This window comes from Globicephala melas, chromosome 4 (assembly GCF_963455315.2).
Source record: "Globicephala melas chromosome 4, mGloMel1.2, whole genome shotgun sequence".
Lineage (NCBI taxonomy): Eukaryota > Metazoa > Chordata > Mammalia > Artiodactyla > Delphinidae > Globicephala > Globicephala melas.
The window spans coordinates 3,125,988-3,142,426 of record NC_083317.1 but is presented as its reverse complement, the minus strand read 5'-3'; the positions used below and the strand labels follow the sequence as shown (position 1 = coordinate 3,142,426).

Here is a 16,439-nt window from a genome sequence, read left to right as displayed (position 1 = left end):
TGGTATGAATCTCTGCCCCAACACCTCTCCAGCGTCCACTGCTTTCTCCCAGGATGCAGTGTTGGGCTTGGTTCCTCATTTCACGGGGCTGCGGTGTAGAGGGCAGCTCCAGGGCTTCCCCGGCCCCTTCTACCACGACGGGCATTCGGCCAGGTGCTAAGCACATTCATTCCCCCTCTATATCCTGGGTCTGGAAAATAATCAAGGATGGAGACTGTCTCTGCAGGGGAAGGAGGCTCAGGGAACTCGGGAGCTCAAAATGTTCCACTCACCTGGCCTCACCCCCATCTCAGGGTCCCTGTCTTTACCCCCAGGGCCCTTATGTCAGCTGCCTCTGTGCTGTCGACGTTGGGCCAGATCGTTCTTTGCTGGGGGGCCGTCCTGTTCGCATCCCTGGCCTCTACCCACTAGATGCCAGTAGTGCCCTTCCCACTTGTGACAACACCAAGTAGCCTCAGGCTTTGCCAACCTTCCCCTGGGGGGGGACACGGCCCTGGTCGTGAACACACGTGCGCTTGGCTTCAGAGACCTGGCCACGCTCGAGAGCTCTCACTTGGCGGCCTCACAGCCAGACCCCAGTCCCGGTCCTGAGGCTGCAGGGGCCACGGGGGTCCTTCACAGCTGCCCCTCTGGGTCTTCCTTGCTTATCCAGTAATTGGAAATTTCCTTGTTTCCTTTGTAGGTTAAGAGGAAGCCCGGAGGCTAAACTCTCTTCCGTCTCCACTAGGAAACCATGACAACCCGGCTTCTCCCCTAGTGCTTTGCCTCCTTCCATGCTGGCCCCTTGATTATGGGAATCATCAAGATGCTGTGATACCTGCGTTTACCTGTGTTCTGTTTCCCTGGCCAGGAGGTTACCTTGCATCTATGACCAACCCAATCCCAGCCCCCACTCTGAGCATCTGTTTTCTGGGTCACCCCTTGTACTGACTACCTTATCAGTCAGGATAGGGGGGATTCATTTTTTGTGTGTGTGGTACGCAGGCCTCTCACTGCTGTGGCCTCTCCCATTGCGGAGCACAGGCTCCGGACATGCAGACTCAGCGGCCATGGCTCACAGGCCCAGCCGCTCCGTGGCATGTGGGATCCTCCCAGACCGGGGCACGAACCCGCGTCCCCTGCATCGGCAGGCGGACTCTCAACCACTGCGCCACCAGGGAAGCCCAGGGGTGGTGTGGGCAGGGTACAGGGGAGCCTCAGAGACGGAAATCTAGAGATCGTCGTGGTGGGGTTGTTTCCACCCTGGGCCCGTGGGGTGGGTGGGTGAGCACTCACCAGGAACCTGAAAGAAGCCCACGGACAGCAGGCCACCATGAGCAGAGCGGTGACCTTCAGTCAAGGGAGACAACGGGCAGGGGCTCTCCTCCCACCACCAAGCTCCTGCCAGGGCTCCCTGTTGGCAGAACCCAACAGAAGCCAGAGGATAGGGGCCTGGTGGTGCACCCACGTGGGTCAGCCCCAGGACAGGCAAAGAGAAGCATGGAGAAGGGACCTGCAGGGGCGGGGCCCACAGCACAGTGTTGCCGCCCTGTAGCCCTGTGTGATGCCCTCCACCGTCACAAGGCTGTTCCCTGTGCTGGCAGGCCGAGCCCCACCTGCTCAGGGCTGGTCCTTCTTCATTTGGGCCCAGGTCAGTGCTGCCTCCTCAGAGGCCTTGTTGACTCTCTTAGATCCCCGTTGTCCCCTCTCCTTAGAAGGTAAGCCATGTGCAGGCAGGAGCCATGTGCCCCCAACACCTGGAGCAGCGCCTGTCACCAAACAGGTACTCAATGAGTGTGTGTCCACCTGCCTGCTAGACTTGTGAGTGAATGTGCCAACGTTTGCCCAACCCATGCCAAACATCTTATGTAGTCATTCATCCATCCATACATCTAAGCTCCCATGCGTCCATGCGTCCGTCCATCCAAGCATCCGTCCATCCATCAGTCATCCGTACATGCGTCCGTACATGCATCCGTACATATATCCAAGTATCCGTCCAAACATCCTCCCAGCCACCCACCCACACATTCATCTAAGCGTCCATGACATCAACACGTACATATGTCCAAACGTCCATCTGTCCATTCATCCATGTAAGATACATTCTGCTGTCACTTCCAGCACCAGCAACTCTCCACCCAGTGCCCACGGCTTAGGACAGTAACCTCATCTTTAACTCCTCCCCTGGCTTCTTTTTCCGGAGATAATGTGTTGAAACGCACACAGTGACCCTGAGATGTAAATGCCATGGACAGAGAGAGCTTTGCCCGCGCTAAGGTCACCACAACTAACCTCCTCACCGATGCAAAAGAGCTCTCCCAATGACGGAGGGCCCGAGGGGGACATCGTCACACCCACAAGGGGTGGGCAGGGAAGCCCTAGCCCCAATTAAAGCAAAGAAGAGAACTCAGAGATCCCTGGTTTTCACTGTGTTTACTCAGAGATAGCGCTTCTCCTTTCTCTGTGAGTCAGCTAAGTAGATTTAACAATGATTCATGTAAGTTCTGTCACCGAACATCAGATCATCATGGGAAAGAGTTACATGCAGTCAGATCGCTGGATATTTATTCCACACAGTGATAACTCCTCAGTCTGACTAACTCTTCCACTGACGTGGATGGTGAGACCAATATCATAACAGAGCCCTACAGACGCTGCAGCTCAGCTGAGGAGTGCTTCCAGAGAGACCTGCCTTTTCCAGTTTTATGCCATTTTGTACACCATTTTCTTCTCTTTTTTAAAGCTAGAAAGTGGGTGGAAGGCCAGTGTGTAAAACCTACTGACAAACAGGGATGTTAACAGCATTTTGGGAGCTCCTGGCCTGGTGTTGTTTTTGTTACCACGAACACAATCACATCAAACCCACGTGCCTGAGAACAACATCTCTTCAAAGAATCCATCCGGATTGCAAAATGGTAAAAATGACTATTTCTAGGAAACCGGAAGACTGTGTGTTTTCGTCAGCTGCCGTGATGAGGTTTTCAGGGAATTGGCCTTGGAGGCGCTCTGTGTTTTGTGGGTGGGATTAGATTAACCCGCACACACCTGAGAGGGATTCGTGTGGAGTTTGGCTCATGAATAGAATTTTACAGAGTTCATGCACACACAAAGCACGCACACACACAGGCGCACGCACACACACAGGAGCGCACACAGGCGCACATGCACACACAGCCACACACACACAGGCACACGCACACACAAGCACACATGCACACACTGGGGGAAAGCTGCCTCTGACAGCCCATGCCTGCTTCCAAGAACCATCGAGCTCTGAGCTCCGTGACCCCCTTGCAAATTCTGATGAGCATCGACGTCTCAGAGATGGAGAAAGGAACACGTGACATTGATGTAATGTCCCAGCTACATTTGGGGTGGTGTCAGGGGGACAGAGAAGATGAAGTTTTCTTCACTCTCCTGGCAATCTATAAATGTCTACGAAAAACTCGTCCTCAGGGTCAGGTTACAGGGGACTTCCTGGGTCCACTGACAGTGTTGAGCTACTTTTGAGCAAAATATTCAGGGTAGCTCTGCTGACCCACAAAACACAGACAGAGGGGCTCCTGGCCACGGCAGCGGATGACCACAGCCGGCAAGTAACTTGCCCCAAACTCAGATGCCCTCCAAGGAGGGCAAAGTGACAGGAAGGGCTTCAACCCCAGCCCCAGGAGAGCCCTGTTCCAGGAGCAGACCCCGTGCTGAACCCTTATGAAACCATCAGTCTCATCAGGTGGGCTCCTGGGGGCCCTCCCCACGCTACCTGGGTCTGGATTGGGGACTTTTCAAAGGGGAGGTCACTTTTGGATGAAAGACTACCTTTCAACATTTTGCTTTGAAGTTGCCATTGCAACCTCGGTCTTCTCATCAAGAGATTCACGGCTTCGTTCAAAATTAACTCCTGGGGATTCCCTGGTGGCGCAGTGATTGAGAATCCGCCTGCCGATGCAGGGGACATGGGTTCGTGCCCCGGGTCCGGGAGGATCCCACGTGCCGTGGAGCGCCTGGGCCCGTGAGCCATGGCCGCTGAGCCTGCGCGTCCAGAGCCTGTGCTCCGCAACGGGAGAGGCCACAACAGTGAGAGGCCCGCGTACCGCAAAAAACAAAAAACAAAAAACATTAACTCCCGTTCTTCCTCTTCCAGCACATGGAGAGTCTTTTTTTAATTTCTTTTTCTTTTTTTAATTGAAGTATAGTTGATTTAGAATGTCGTGTTAGTTCAGGTGTACAGCACAGTGATTCAGTTATGCATATGTATAAATCTATTCTTTTTCAGATTCTTTTCCCTTATTGAGGGACAAGTATTGAGTACAGTTACATGTGCTACACAGTAGGTCTTTTTTCGTTTGAGACTCTTCATTCCTTATACATCCTTCCTGGGTTTAAGATTGTCTCAGGGTCATCTGATAGGTCCCTTCCCAGCGTCTTTATTTATTCCCTCCAGCCTTGGACGGTTTGTCAAACTCTGCCTTCTTCCTACCTCCACGTGTGAGTGCTCATCAAAACACCCTTCCTGTCACCTCCTTCTTTCTGCAGCCACCGCATCCCGCCCGGGCTGGGAGGAAGAAATGAGCATCTGTCCAGGCGCCTTATCGAACGCTCTGCAGAGAAGCAGCTCAGTCATCTGTGAATTCCACAGCAGATGATAAACTCCCGCAACACTGCTGGCCCTCAGCCTCCAGCTTGGGGAGCCTGGATTGCTCGGTGACCATGGTCACGGAGCCGGGAGCGGGCAGCTCACAGGGTAGACTGGTTTCCCAGCCAGAAACCCGTCCAGCCCTTCCTCACCCCTACGTCCAGACGGCCAGGCCCTGAGAGCCCACCCACCCCGACAGGCCCTGCAAACACCGAACACATAGATACTGGAGTTGAACGAGTCATGGGTGGTAGGCGGTGGCTTTCTCACCGTGGGAGTGGGAGGTAACAGATGTGCAAGAAGAGAGGCAGCAACGGTCCACATGGTAATGGGCTCGAGCGGGAGATACCAACACGGTCACGTTTGACTTCACATAGATACCGAGGTTCTACGTGGAAGTATTTATAGACATGCGTATACACATGGCTCAGTAGGTTCACATATATTTTCTTGCTCAGTCAGCTGTAAGGGACAGCTGAGCCTTGCAGCAACTCCAGCAGCAATGAGCACACTCAGGACCAGATGTTGGTTCTTAATACCGTTCTCCAGTAAAAAGAACCAGGGTGCCTTGGAGAGATGGCTGATTCTAGGACCAGGGCAGGAAATCTACAAGATGAGCTGCAACGTCTTGCGGTCTCAGAAAGTAAAGAAGTCCTGGGGCAAAAAAAAGAAAAGAAAGAAAAAGCACATGGAGGAACATCAGAGGCACAGAGGACCCCACTGAAAGAGCCCCCAGTGGCCAAAGTGGAAGAATTTGGGCAAAAAAACAAAGTAGCAAAGGATTATAGCACGAAGGGTAAAATAAATATCCACGAGTCCAGATAAATAAATGGTTGAATAAACAAATACACAGGGTGAGAAGAGAAGATTTTCCCCGCAGAAGAATTCAGAAGGGTTTATGCAGGTCCTCTGCCCTGGGGGAGGGAGAACACCTCCCCTTTCCTACGGTGCAGGCTGTGCACAGGGATGTCCTCCCACAGAGGGCAGCGTGGGGAGGGGGAAATAGAGTAACTTCTCAGGGGAGAAACCTGACAGCCACACCTCCACCAGGGGTCACTGCATTGATGCACGGATGCCGGGTAAGAGGTGACGGGCATGGCCCTTCACGTCCGAGGTCCCCCTCCCAGAACCCACACCCCATCCAGTTCCATCAGAAACACGTCAGACAGATCCCAAGTGAGGGATATCCTGCAAAAGAGCTCACCAGTCCTCCTCGAAGCTCTCAAGGGCATCAAACCCAGGAAAGTCTGAGAAGCTGTCACAGCCCAGAGGATCCCCAGGAGACAGGATGCCTGATGTTACGTGGTTTCCTGGCTGGGATCTTGGAACAGAAAAAAACGATTAGGAAAACACGAAAACAAGAGTACAGCACGAATTTTAGGTAAGAATAATGTATCAATATCTGTTAGTGGGAATGTAAAGTGGTGCAGCCACTACGGAAAACAGTATGGAGATTCCTCAAAAAACTAAAAGTAGAACTACCATAGGATCCAGCAATCCCACTCCTGGGCATATACCCAGACAAATCTACAATTCCATAAGATACACGCACCCTTATGTTCATAGCAGCACTATTCACAATAGCCAAGACATGGAAACAACCTAAATGTCCACTGACAGATGAATGGATAAAGAAGATGTGGTCTATATATATGCAATGGAATATTACTCAGCCATAAAAAAGAATGAAATAATGCCATTTGCAGCAACACAGATAGACCTAGAGATTAGCATACTAAGCAAAGTAGGCCAGAAAGAGAAAGACAAATACCATATGACATCACTTATATGTGGAATCTAAAACATGACACAAATGAACATATCTATGAAACAGAAACAGACTCACAGACAGAGAGAACAGACTTGTGGTTACCCAATGGTATGGGGGAGGGGAGGGATGGAGTGGGAGTTGGGGATTAGTAGATGCAAACTGTCACATATGGAAAGGATGAACAACGAGGGCCTACTGTAGAGAACAGGGAACCGGATTCAATATCCTGAGATAAACCATGATGGAAAAGAACACATATATGTATTACTGGGTCACTTGCTGCATAACAAAAATTAAACACAACATTGTAAATCAACTAGACTTCAGTACATTTTTTTAAAAAAGAATAATGTATCCATACCTGTTCATTCATTCTGCTAAGTGTAGCCCGCTAAGGTAACATGTTGATCATGGGGGAAACTGGTGCAGGGTCCATGAGAACTCTGCGTGCTATCTTTGTCATCTCTCTGTAAATCTAAAACAGATCGAAAGTAAAATTTTATTTAAAACAATATAATGAGCATATTAAGCTGTGACTCATGGAAGTTGCTGTGAAGTGACCAGGCACCTCAATCGGAGTGCCCGGCTCCCTGCTGGAATGACTCATGCTGGACCCAGTTTGGCCTCGTGGGGTTCTCCCTCCAGCTCAGTTCCCACCAAGTTCTCATTCTACTTGGGTGACGGTGCCGGTAGGATGTGAGTTCCGGGCAGCGAGGCAGCCACGACACTGGCCACATGGGGAAAGCCCCCCTGTGGCGGCTGTGGGTTGGGGGCAGACAGACAGAGAGATATGGACGGAGACCCGGATCCACGTGCCTCTGACTCTAGATCGACCCCTGGACTTTTCGTCTGTGAGTCAAAGCGTAGCCTTTGCTTACATTTATTTGAGCTGAGATTCTGTCCCTTGCAAATGAAGCATCTAATGAGCCCTGGATGTAATCCGGGTTTCGCTGGCCCTGTGTTTTAGAAAGAAAGGAAATTTGGGGAACCGTATCTTACATCATCAAACATTAATGTTTTTATGGGACACCTCACAGATGAAAAGCCTCCAATCTATCTTCCTCCGAAGCACCAAACGTTCCTGTACACGGTGGCTGAGCGCCCGTGTTCTTTCACCCTGTTTATTACGCGGCTGAGGACCGGCTTGCCCTGAGATGACGGCAATTTGAAGGTTTGCCGGTAGGCTGTTAGACCCACTCCTACCTTTGCACTTAAAAGAAGGAGGGGGCAGCAAATGTATGTGAAACAGCGACGGCAGCGACCCCCCAGCTGTGTCTCATCACCACAGGTACAGAGCTGCTGCTGCACAAATGTTGTGTGAACGGGGACAGCTGGTCACCAGGGAGATAGCCTTGAAGTAGGTGGTTCTGGGCGCACACGGCATCCCACACACGCTCTGATGGTCAGCAGGACCAGCTCCATTCCTGGAAGGCAGCAAGGAAAGATGGAGCAGGGGAGGCCCCAGGTGATTCCCATTAAAGGTCCTCGCTGATCCGGGCATCCCTCCCCACGGCTGGATGCTGTCACCTGGAGCATCTCAGGAAGGAAGACGATTGCCGACCGCCCTGATGTGGGAGCAGAAGTTTTCTTTGGAGTGTTCAACGCTCTGAAGGGGCCTCTTCAGCAGTTCTTAAACCTACACTCCCAAGTGAAAAAAATTACAACTGCCATGGCAACAGTGATCTAGTGCTTGTTATACAGAAAGCAGAACAGAGAAGTACGAGGAAGAAGAAAGGCATGGATGAAGTCACGCTATGTGGGGCTAAGTGCTTTACACGCTTTATACCATTAATCCTTGCAAAGGCCCTATGTGCCCATTTCACAGAGAAGAAAACTGAGGCTCAGGAAGGGTAAGCAATCTATCCAGGGTTGCCCAACAAGTAAGAGCTGGACTCAAACCCCAACTGACCACATCCCAGGACCTGCTGGCCCTGCCTGGCCTCCTTGCACACATGTCACCTGCATCCAAGTCTGCTCGGGTCACTTTACAGCTTTTGATCCTCCTGTGGCTTTGGTTACACCTAGAGTAAAACCCCAAACCCTGCAACGCCAGCCCGCTCTGATCCCCAGCTGTCCTTCTGCCTCTGCTCCACCACCTCCCTGCCCCAGCCCTGGCTGCCTCAGGCCTTCCCTGCTTCTGTTCCCTCCTCCTCGACAGCTCTCCCTTCAAACAAGTCTTTCACTCTGCTCAAATGTCACACCCCCCCCCCCCATGATGCCTTCCCTGACCACAATATCTAAAACAGCAGCCCGAGGAATCCTCTATCCTCCTTCTTGGCTTTATTTTTTCCTTGATAAGTCTTATCTTTGTGCTGGAATTATACATCTATTGTTTGTTTATTATCTATCTCCCCACCAGAATATGAGTCCCAGGTAGGTGTCTGTTTGTCTGTCTCCCCGCTAGAATATAAGTCCCAGGTTGGTAGAATTCTGCCTATCTTGTTAACTGATAGAGCTTTTGGCAAATATCTACTGGAGATGGGACTTATCACACTGCGTGTATGTGCAGGTGGGGACGAGGGGAGATGGGCACTATCTCTTGCTTACAAATCTTCCTCCACTGTCTGTCTGTGAGCTTGTCAGAGAGCAGGGCCCAGCCACATATACCTTTGCCACAATCCCTGCTCCCGGCTCCCGACTCCCCACTCCAGGCCCAGCGCTTCACCCTGCTCTGAGCTCAGTGAGTGTTTATTTGCAATTGTCTGAATTTGGGCCGGGCTCAGAGGTTGGGAGGCCTGACAGGTCCTGCCTGTCCATTTGTTTTGATGTTGGTCTTTACGAAGTTCTGATCAGAAACAGGCCATCGCAAGTTCATGTTTCCAAACTCTGGCAAATGCTTTTTTCTTAGCAGAAGCTTCTTTTTTAGAACTCAGCCTTTTCTGTGTTCAAAAGTGCTTTCCCTCATTTAAGGGCGTCATGGTGTTGAGAATGGGCTCACCCCAAAGGCTAGGGGACCAGAGGGTCTGGGACTGAATTCCACAGACTTTCCCCAGGGCCGGAGGAAAGGGAAATCCACAGGTTAGATGGAGTTGAAAGAACTAAACCAAAAGAAAGAGAGAAGAGAGGAGGAGGGAAGAGGTCGTAGAGGCCATGGATTGTGGAGAGAGCCACTCTCCTGTCTCCATGGATGAGGGGACCCGTCTGAGGGGAGGCAGCCGACAGTGGGGTCTCCTGAGACCCAACTCCCTAAAGCTGCCGTCAGGGGGATGCCTGGAGCATCACCCACAGCGCATGGCTCTCAGACCCAAATTATTTAAATGAGCAAATATTAGTCACGGCTCAACTGCTAAGAAATTAAAAAAAAAAGAAAAACAGGAATTTCCAGCTGTTAAGATCTCTCTCTTCCATCATCCTGCAATTTTCAAAATCTAATCTTTCTCCCATGTTGCAGGAGGGGCACTTTTTGTTTATTTGCTTACTTTTGTGGGACGCAATAGAAGAAGAAATGGGCTGATCGGGGCCTTGCCTTCTCCCCAGGGGAAGGATTCAGTGGCCCTTCCCTTTGACCTTCGTAAACCCTTGGGGTTTGGGACACTTGGGAAGGAGAAGGACGCTCTTGGGATACAGGACAGGGAACTTCCTGCTGATTTGGACAGGTGGGTGCTTCGGAAATTAGTCACAGATTTACAAGAGGCATGACCACTGTCCAACTTTGAGTTTACAGAAGAGTTTCTTTCGCTGAAGGATGTACCAGCTCCGGCCCCTAAACTAGCATTCGGAATATTTTCTAAAGCATTCCTAGGCACTGCGGAAGCCATCCAAAATAAATAGGACACTATCCTCCTCTTTAAAGAGCTTGCAATTAAGTCGGAACGCCAGGATCTACAGATATAAGCTATTATGGATAATCATGTACAGGTCTGCATACGAATTAGGCCGTCGTGTCCTAGTTCTGGAAATGAGATCATCAGTTTGCAGTGGGTTCTACTCACAACGGCAGACTTACTACTGAGTCGAGCCAGAGCCGGGGGTCATCTGGGTGCTTGGATCAGCTAGGCAATGACTTAGGTTCCTGCACCTGCTGGGGCAGTCACCCTGGGACTCCTGAATGCAGGGGAGGCTGAGAACAGACTCCGATGCTCACCCAGAGGCCCAGACAAAAAAAACCAGCCTGTCGAGTTGGCGTCTGGTGGACGGCCATCCCCACTCGCCAAAGAACTTGGGGTGACAAGAGACAGTGAGATTATTACAGGAACGAGAGCTCCTTGGTGAGCGGCCACTGCCGGTGGCAGGTCTTAGCATCATCCCCCAGGAGACTGGGCCCAAAGCACACAAACCCCTGCCTCACCCCACTTCGCCCTGTTGGAGCCTCCTTAGCTCTGATGATGTCACTCTGTTCCTCTCCCAGTTGGGGCAGCTCTGTGCGTCGGGATGAGCTCTCGGGCCCTGATACCCATCTGAGCGCAGGGAACGTGGTCCAGAGAGAGCCGGGGTCCCTGTGCTGCTACAGCGCCTGAGCCCCCCAGGGTGTGTGTCACTCACTCCCAGTTCTTGGGAGCCCCTACCAGGTGAGTGACCTGAGGGGCCAGCAGGTGCTGTCCAGAAATGACAGCAGCCACAGTCCCTGCGGGAGAGATGGGTTAGAGGTGGCAAGTGGCGTGTCACCATGAGAGGGGACGGGAGGCTGTCCCTGTTTCCGGGACAGGTCCCCAGCGCTGCAGAACTGGCTGCTGGGTGGTGGCCCTTGACCCGCGCGGGCTGTGCAGGACTCCAGCTTCCAGCGGCAGGCGGTGGAGAAACAGGTTCTCACGGGGCGATGGGGCAGAGGCCTCCCGGGGTTGGCCCGAGGCACCACCTTCCTCCTCAGAAACTCAGAAAAATATTTCAGCCAAAGGGCAGGGAATGCACGGTTGGCTCTTAGTACGGCTTTTGATGCTAATTAAGCCAAGGTCAAAAATTCAACACAGGTCATCAGCTTCGTACAGAGGAACGGGGGCTGCCCGGTCACAGAAAGGCATTCACCTGCTGAAGGTTGTGCGACGTCCACTCAGCTCCGGGGGGAGGGCCGCCCCTGTTGAAGCCCGCCCACAATTCCGCCCTTCCCTCGCAAGGGCATCATTTAGTGGGGACACGGTGGCAGGGTGCACAGGGTGAGTGAGGGTTACGGCAACGCCGCTCTTCCAACCAGGACAAGACAGCCCCGAGCCCCGACGTGCACCAGGCCCGGGCTCACGCACGTTCGCGCGTTATCACCCACTGCCGTCAATCTTCAGGACACCTCGGGCCAGCTGTTGTCACCCCCTTTGATCAACAAGGAGTCAAGCTTGGGAGGACACGCAAATCATACGGGGCTACATGGCGGGAATCACACAGGATGCCAGGCGTCAGGGACCCAGGGAGGAGCTCCCCACCCTGGTCCAGAGATCTGGGGGTTCAGGAAGACGGCACCGTGTAAATGACACCTGAATGGACCTCAAGGAAGAGGCGATCAAGGGGAGGAGAGAGGGAGGGACATTATTCTCGGATGAAATGAAGAGCAGACACGAACGTCACAGCAGAGTGTCTGCTGTCTTCGGGGGATGGGGACGGAGAAGGACAGGACAGATAGTAGACGCCAGGTGTGTCACATGGGAGGTCCCCAGGGAGGCCAGCCAGGGAGATGACAGGGGCAGATGGACCAAATAGGAAGATCCAGGGACACATACTCACGAAGGAGGGGGGAGGGAGGAGAGGCAGGTAGGAGGCCACAAAAATGGACCGAGAGAGGACGGAAGAATGTCTTGATCCGCCAGCTGTCCAGAAAGGGAGTCACCGCCCACGAGAAGGGGACAAGGGGGGCCAGCTGGGGGTCCTGGCAAGGAGCGTGACTCCACGCCACCGCCGTAAGCAGACTCGAGTGTCTGCCTGGGTCTGGAAGGCTCACGGCGCCACGTTTGTGAAGCAGACCTGTTCTTCCCTTTGCAGCCGCTTCCAGGGAAGCAGGAGGATGCTGCCTCGCGCACGCTCCTTGTTTAGCACTTTAACTCTTCCCCTTTCCCCGTTTTATGGCAAAAATAACATCACAGCATCAGAAAAAAATGTTTTTTATAAAATGCCTAGAATCCTACCAACCTAAACCAACCATTTCGTATTCTCTTCCTAAATCGGTTCAACTCTCCGCCAGGTTTCACAGAGCCTAGCACGGCAGGTAAACTCGTCAAGCAGGGCCGGGTTCTGTCCACAGCCAGACCTGCGTCGCCTGGCCTGGAGCGCTTGCTGACAAAAGGGTCAGGGCGGGAATGAAGGGTCAGGGTGTAAATGCCTCTTTGGATTCTGCCCTGTCACTGGCGGGGTTGTAACTTCCCTCGGCCTCCATAAACCGTCATAATCATCGTCCTCAGTATTCCCCCCGGCAAATGCGCCACAATTTAATTAGCGGTCCCAATCTTTGGAAATCCAGGTCACATCTTTCTTTATTTCTTTTTAAATTTTTCTGTTATAAACGACATCTCCTTTCTAAGCCAACAAGAAATCCAGAAAGCTGACAAGAGGTAGAGTTTTGATTACTTCAATGTGTTATGAAGATACCGCGAATGAAGTTAAAAGAGAAGCCACTGACTTGTAGAATATATTTGTAAAATATACGATCGTCAAAGGGTTACTATCCTTTGTACAATATAAAAGGAGCCAGTAGAAATCAGTGATGAGGAAGATCTCAATGCCCAGCATATAGGGAACCTGATAAATAAGGAGCAGGTAAGAACACATGTATCCCCGTGACCCCCTTGGATGACCACTAAGAAGGGCTGGGTCTCCACCTTCTGACCTGGATGGGACTGTCCCTTTTTTCTGCGTTGTTTGAAATATTTACAACTAGTAATAATTTTGTAATTACCAAAGCCATCAAAAGGAGTAAGCTGATGCGTGTATAAATCAAATACTGTACCACTGAAGCTGGCACTGCCGTCGCACGAACGCCTGGGGCAGGTGGGCCAGAGGGCTCACGCTTCCTCTCATTCTTGGTGCCTCCTGGCAGATGGTTTTCCCAGAAGGTTAGAGCAGTTTATGGGGTGTTCGGTTTGTTAGAAATGCACAAAGCAGGCTGGTTCCTCCAAGAGGCCGATGGTAAAACTCTCAGAACGTAAAGCATCTTACTCTGACCAGCTTGTTAATGCTAATCCTCTCCCAGGGTGTTTCCAGACCCCCTTTGACTACTCCAATCCCCTTTAACAAGGCCCGCTCGGTGCCTTGTATGCAGTAGGCGCTCATACATTTTGCTTGTTCGACAAATTCATGTTGGGGCACGCCCCCGCCCCCCAGGTCGGAAGAATAAGCACAGGAAGCAACTGGATTATTTTCGGAAGAGTCATTAAAAACACCAGTTACACCCAAGACGGACGAGGCAGAGGACGCCCTGGGGGCTGGATCGGCAGCTGCCTGCAGACCTGCTGGCCCACCCCGTCCTGGGGCGCTGCAGGCCGGGGGTGGGGGGGGGGAAGATGCTCCACCTGGCCCGGCCCGGCTACTCTAGATGGATGCCTCCTCCCACCGACAGAGACACCCTCTGGACTCTTCCTGAGTACTCTGAACTTCCTTCCCCGCCTCTGCATCCTCGCTGGAGGCTGCCCACTCTGGGGGCACAGGGCAGACCCTCTATTCCTCCTCATTGCGGCTTTGCCCCTTCTTGCCAGGGATGAAGAGCTGGTGTGGGACCCGGAAACCCGCCTCCAGCTCCGCAGGCCACAGTCTCGGCCCTTCCGTTCTGCACTCTGGCTCTGACTTCTTCATTTGAAATTCTTCCTTGATGAGGTCTTTATGGCAATTAAAGGGTGAGCTCTGCAGGCAGGGATGAGCCCGTGCGCAGGCCGGACGGTACCAGGAGAAGTTTCAGCCCACACGGAGGCTGACGCCCCCAAGGGGCTGGCTGTGCACTTCCCTGAGCTCCTTCGCCTCCGCCCCGGCCCTGCGAGATTCAGGCAGGGTTCACACCCTGACAGCCCAGACAGCTGGAAACTTCGCCCCCTGGACCCCCTCAGGGCTCTGAGCTCAGTGGCCAAGTTGCCACCAGGCCCCAGGCCTCCTGCCCCACCCTGGCTCGTCATCCGGGCGCAGCCCTCCTGGCAGAGGCAGGCGGTTTCCTTCCGCTGTATCTTGGCTCTGGGAACTTACACTGGCTGCGATTCTGGTGGCCAAGCCAGGATCAGGAATGCAGGTCAAGGACGCCAGGGAGCCTCTGGGCTGATGTGGTGCAGGCAGAGGGGAGGGGTGGCTGCTGGAGCCTAACCCCAGGGGCCGTCCAGGATGGAGGAGCACGAATTTAGGCAGAACCCCCGTCTGCGGAAGGGAAAGGGAGCAAAACGCAGAAATGATGTCACCGAGCCTTCATGAAAAAGCCAAACGATCTCCAGATCAGAGGCGGAATCCAGCCACTCCTCCTCGCCCCAGGAGCCCAAACCACTGTCGTTCTTCGCAAAGATTATGGGGGCAGCTCCTCCTGGACTCCCGCCACCCCTCCCGTTAGGGCGTCCCCACCCAGCAGCGGCTGGACCCGAGGGGGCCGCGTCTCTCCTCTGCGCAGCCTTCTGCGCAGCTCCATATGAAAGAGCGGAACCACGGCCCTGGTACGGCCCTGCCACCCCTCACCTCTCTGACCCACAGCCCCTGCAGGCCCCCCCCTGCCCCGTACCACCCCCGCCCTCCTCTCCTGGGGGAGGGGCCTCGGCCTGAGGCTGCTCCGTTTGCTGGAAGGCTCTTTCCTCCGATGGACACGGGCCCCCTGCTCCCTCACCCCTGTGTGTTCCCGCCAGCCACCCCGCCGATGTCAGCGCTGCACACTCCATGGCGCACGCCTTTCCCCTCGTGACTTTTCTCCTTTGCACTAATTATCATCCAACATGCTACATGTTGCATTTATTTACACCATCTCATCTGTTTCCCACTAAAATGCCGGCTCCTCCAGACCAGGGATTTCTGTTTATTCTCCACTTAATTCCCCGGGGCCTAGAACAGCACCGACACACAGCAAGGGTGGCGCTGATGAAGGATGGAACCTCGGCTCCTGGGGGCGCGGTAGAGGCAGGGTCTGCTGGCTCAGGGATGGAGTAACTGGACAGCAGCCTAGCTGGTCAGATACTTATGGGGCGATTATTATTCTGAATGCAGAATGAGCCAGACAGCGTAAGGGCCACCCCCAACACACAGTAGTACGAATGCACCGTCACAGAAACTCACCCTCTGATCGGTGGTAAACGGCCCTGAAGAGCTGCATTCGGTGTTTGGGCACCCGAAGGAGATGGTCTGAGAGAGCAGGGTCAGATGACAACAAGACACGGAGAATAAACAAGTACCAAGCTAATGAGCCATCTGCCGGGCGGTGAGGTTGCCACGCCAGGCAGCACGATAGCTCTGCAGATTGGTCACCAGATGAGCCCAAAGAACGTCGGAACGTTCGATAACAAAATTGAGCTGTCATGACACTGCTCCTTCCAATTTTCTGTGGATACATTTTCACAACTGTGAGTCAAGTGGCCAACTGTGCCCACCCAGCAGGGTTGACCCTCCACCCCAAAGGCCTCCTGGTGCCTCTTCTCGCCTCCAGCCACGTGTAAAGCCAATCTCGTGGTGCCCAGGTTCTGACGCGGTCCCTGCGCGTCACTGCGCTGGACGCAAGAGCAAAACCAATCGGCCCCCCACCCCCACCCCAGAGCAGGCAGGGGACGTGAAGCGACACATGCTGGACCGTCCAAAGGCTGAGGAGGACCACTTCACCCAAAGATGATGACCCCACGCTCCCCAGGGCTCCAGCCTGGCCAACTCTCCAGGCAGCTGGGAGGAGTCTGGAAAGCCCGTGACTATCCACCAGGTGGAGGCCAGATGGCCAGGGAAGGAAAAGCAAAGACCATTGGCCGTGGCCGTGGTCAGCCGAGCCTGGGCGGACCGGCAGGGAGGAGGGAGCCTGTGTGCTCCAGCCACTGTCTCAGTAGGCAAGCCCCAGACATTCATCAGATGAAAAGCAGTGGCTTGGAATTCTCTTAGAACGAAACAATAAGTGCATTCTCTGTCTGGTTTCGACACCAGCTTCCAAAAGCAACAGGCACTGAGAGCCATTCAGCATCACCGCCCTCCCAAAACTTG

The 16,439-nt window shown here is 53.3% G+C and overlaps 1 long non-coding RNA gene across 2 annotated transcripts; it reads right to left on the bottom strand.

Annotated features, from left to right (window-relative positions):
• Positions 1 to 2,484: 2,484 nt before the first annotated feature.
• On the bottom strand, positions 2,485 to 16,120 carry LOC132597235 (uncharacterized). 2 transcript variants are annotated; one of them, XR_009563642.1, is made up of 5 exons: positions 15,537 to 16,120; positions 7,265 to 14,639; positions 6,748 to 6,861; positions 5,820 to 5,936; positions 2,485 to 5,269 (listed from the first exon to the last, which is right to left on the bottom strand). It is a non-coding gene; the product is annotated as an uncharacterized lncRNA (long non-coding RNA). The 2 variants fall into 2 exon arrangements; XR_009563643.1 differs by having other exon boundaries at positions 7,590 to 14,639.
• Between the last annotated feature and the right edge of the window lie 319 nt (positions 16,121 to 16,439).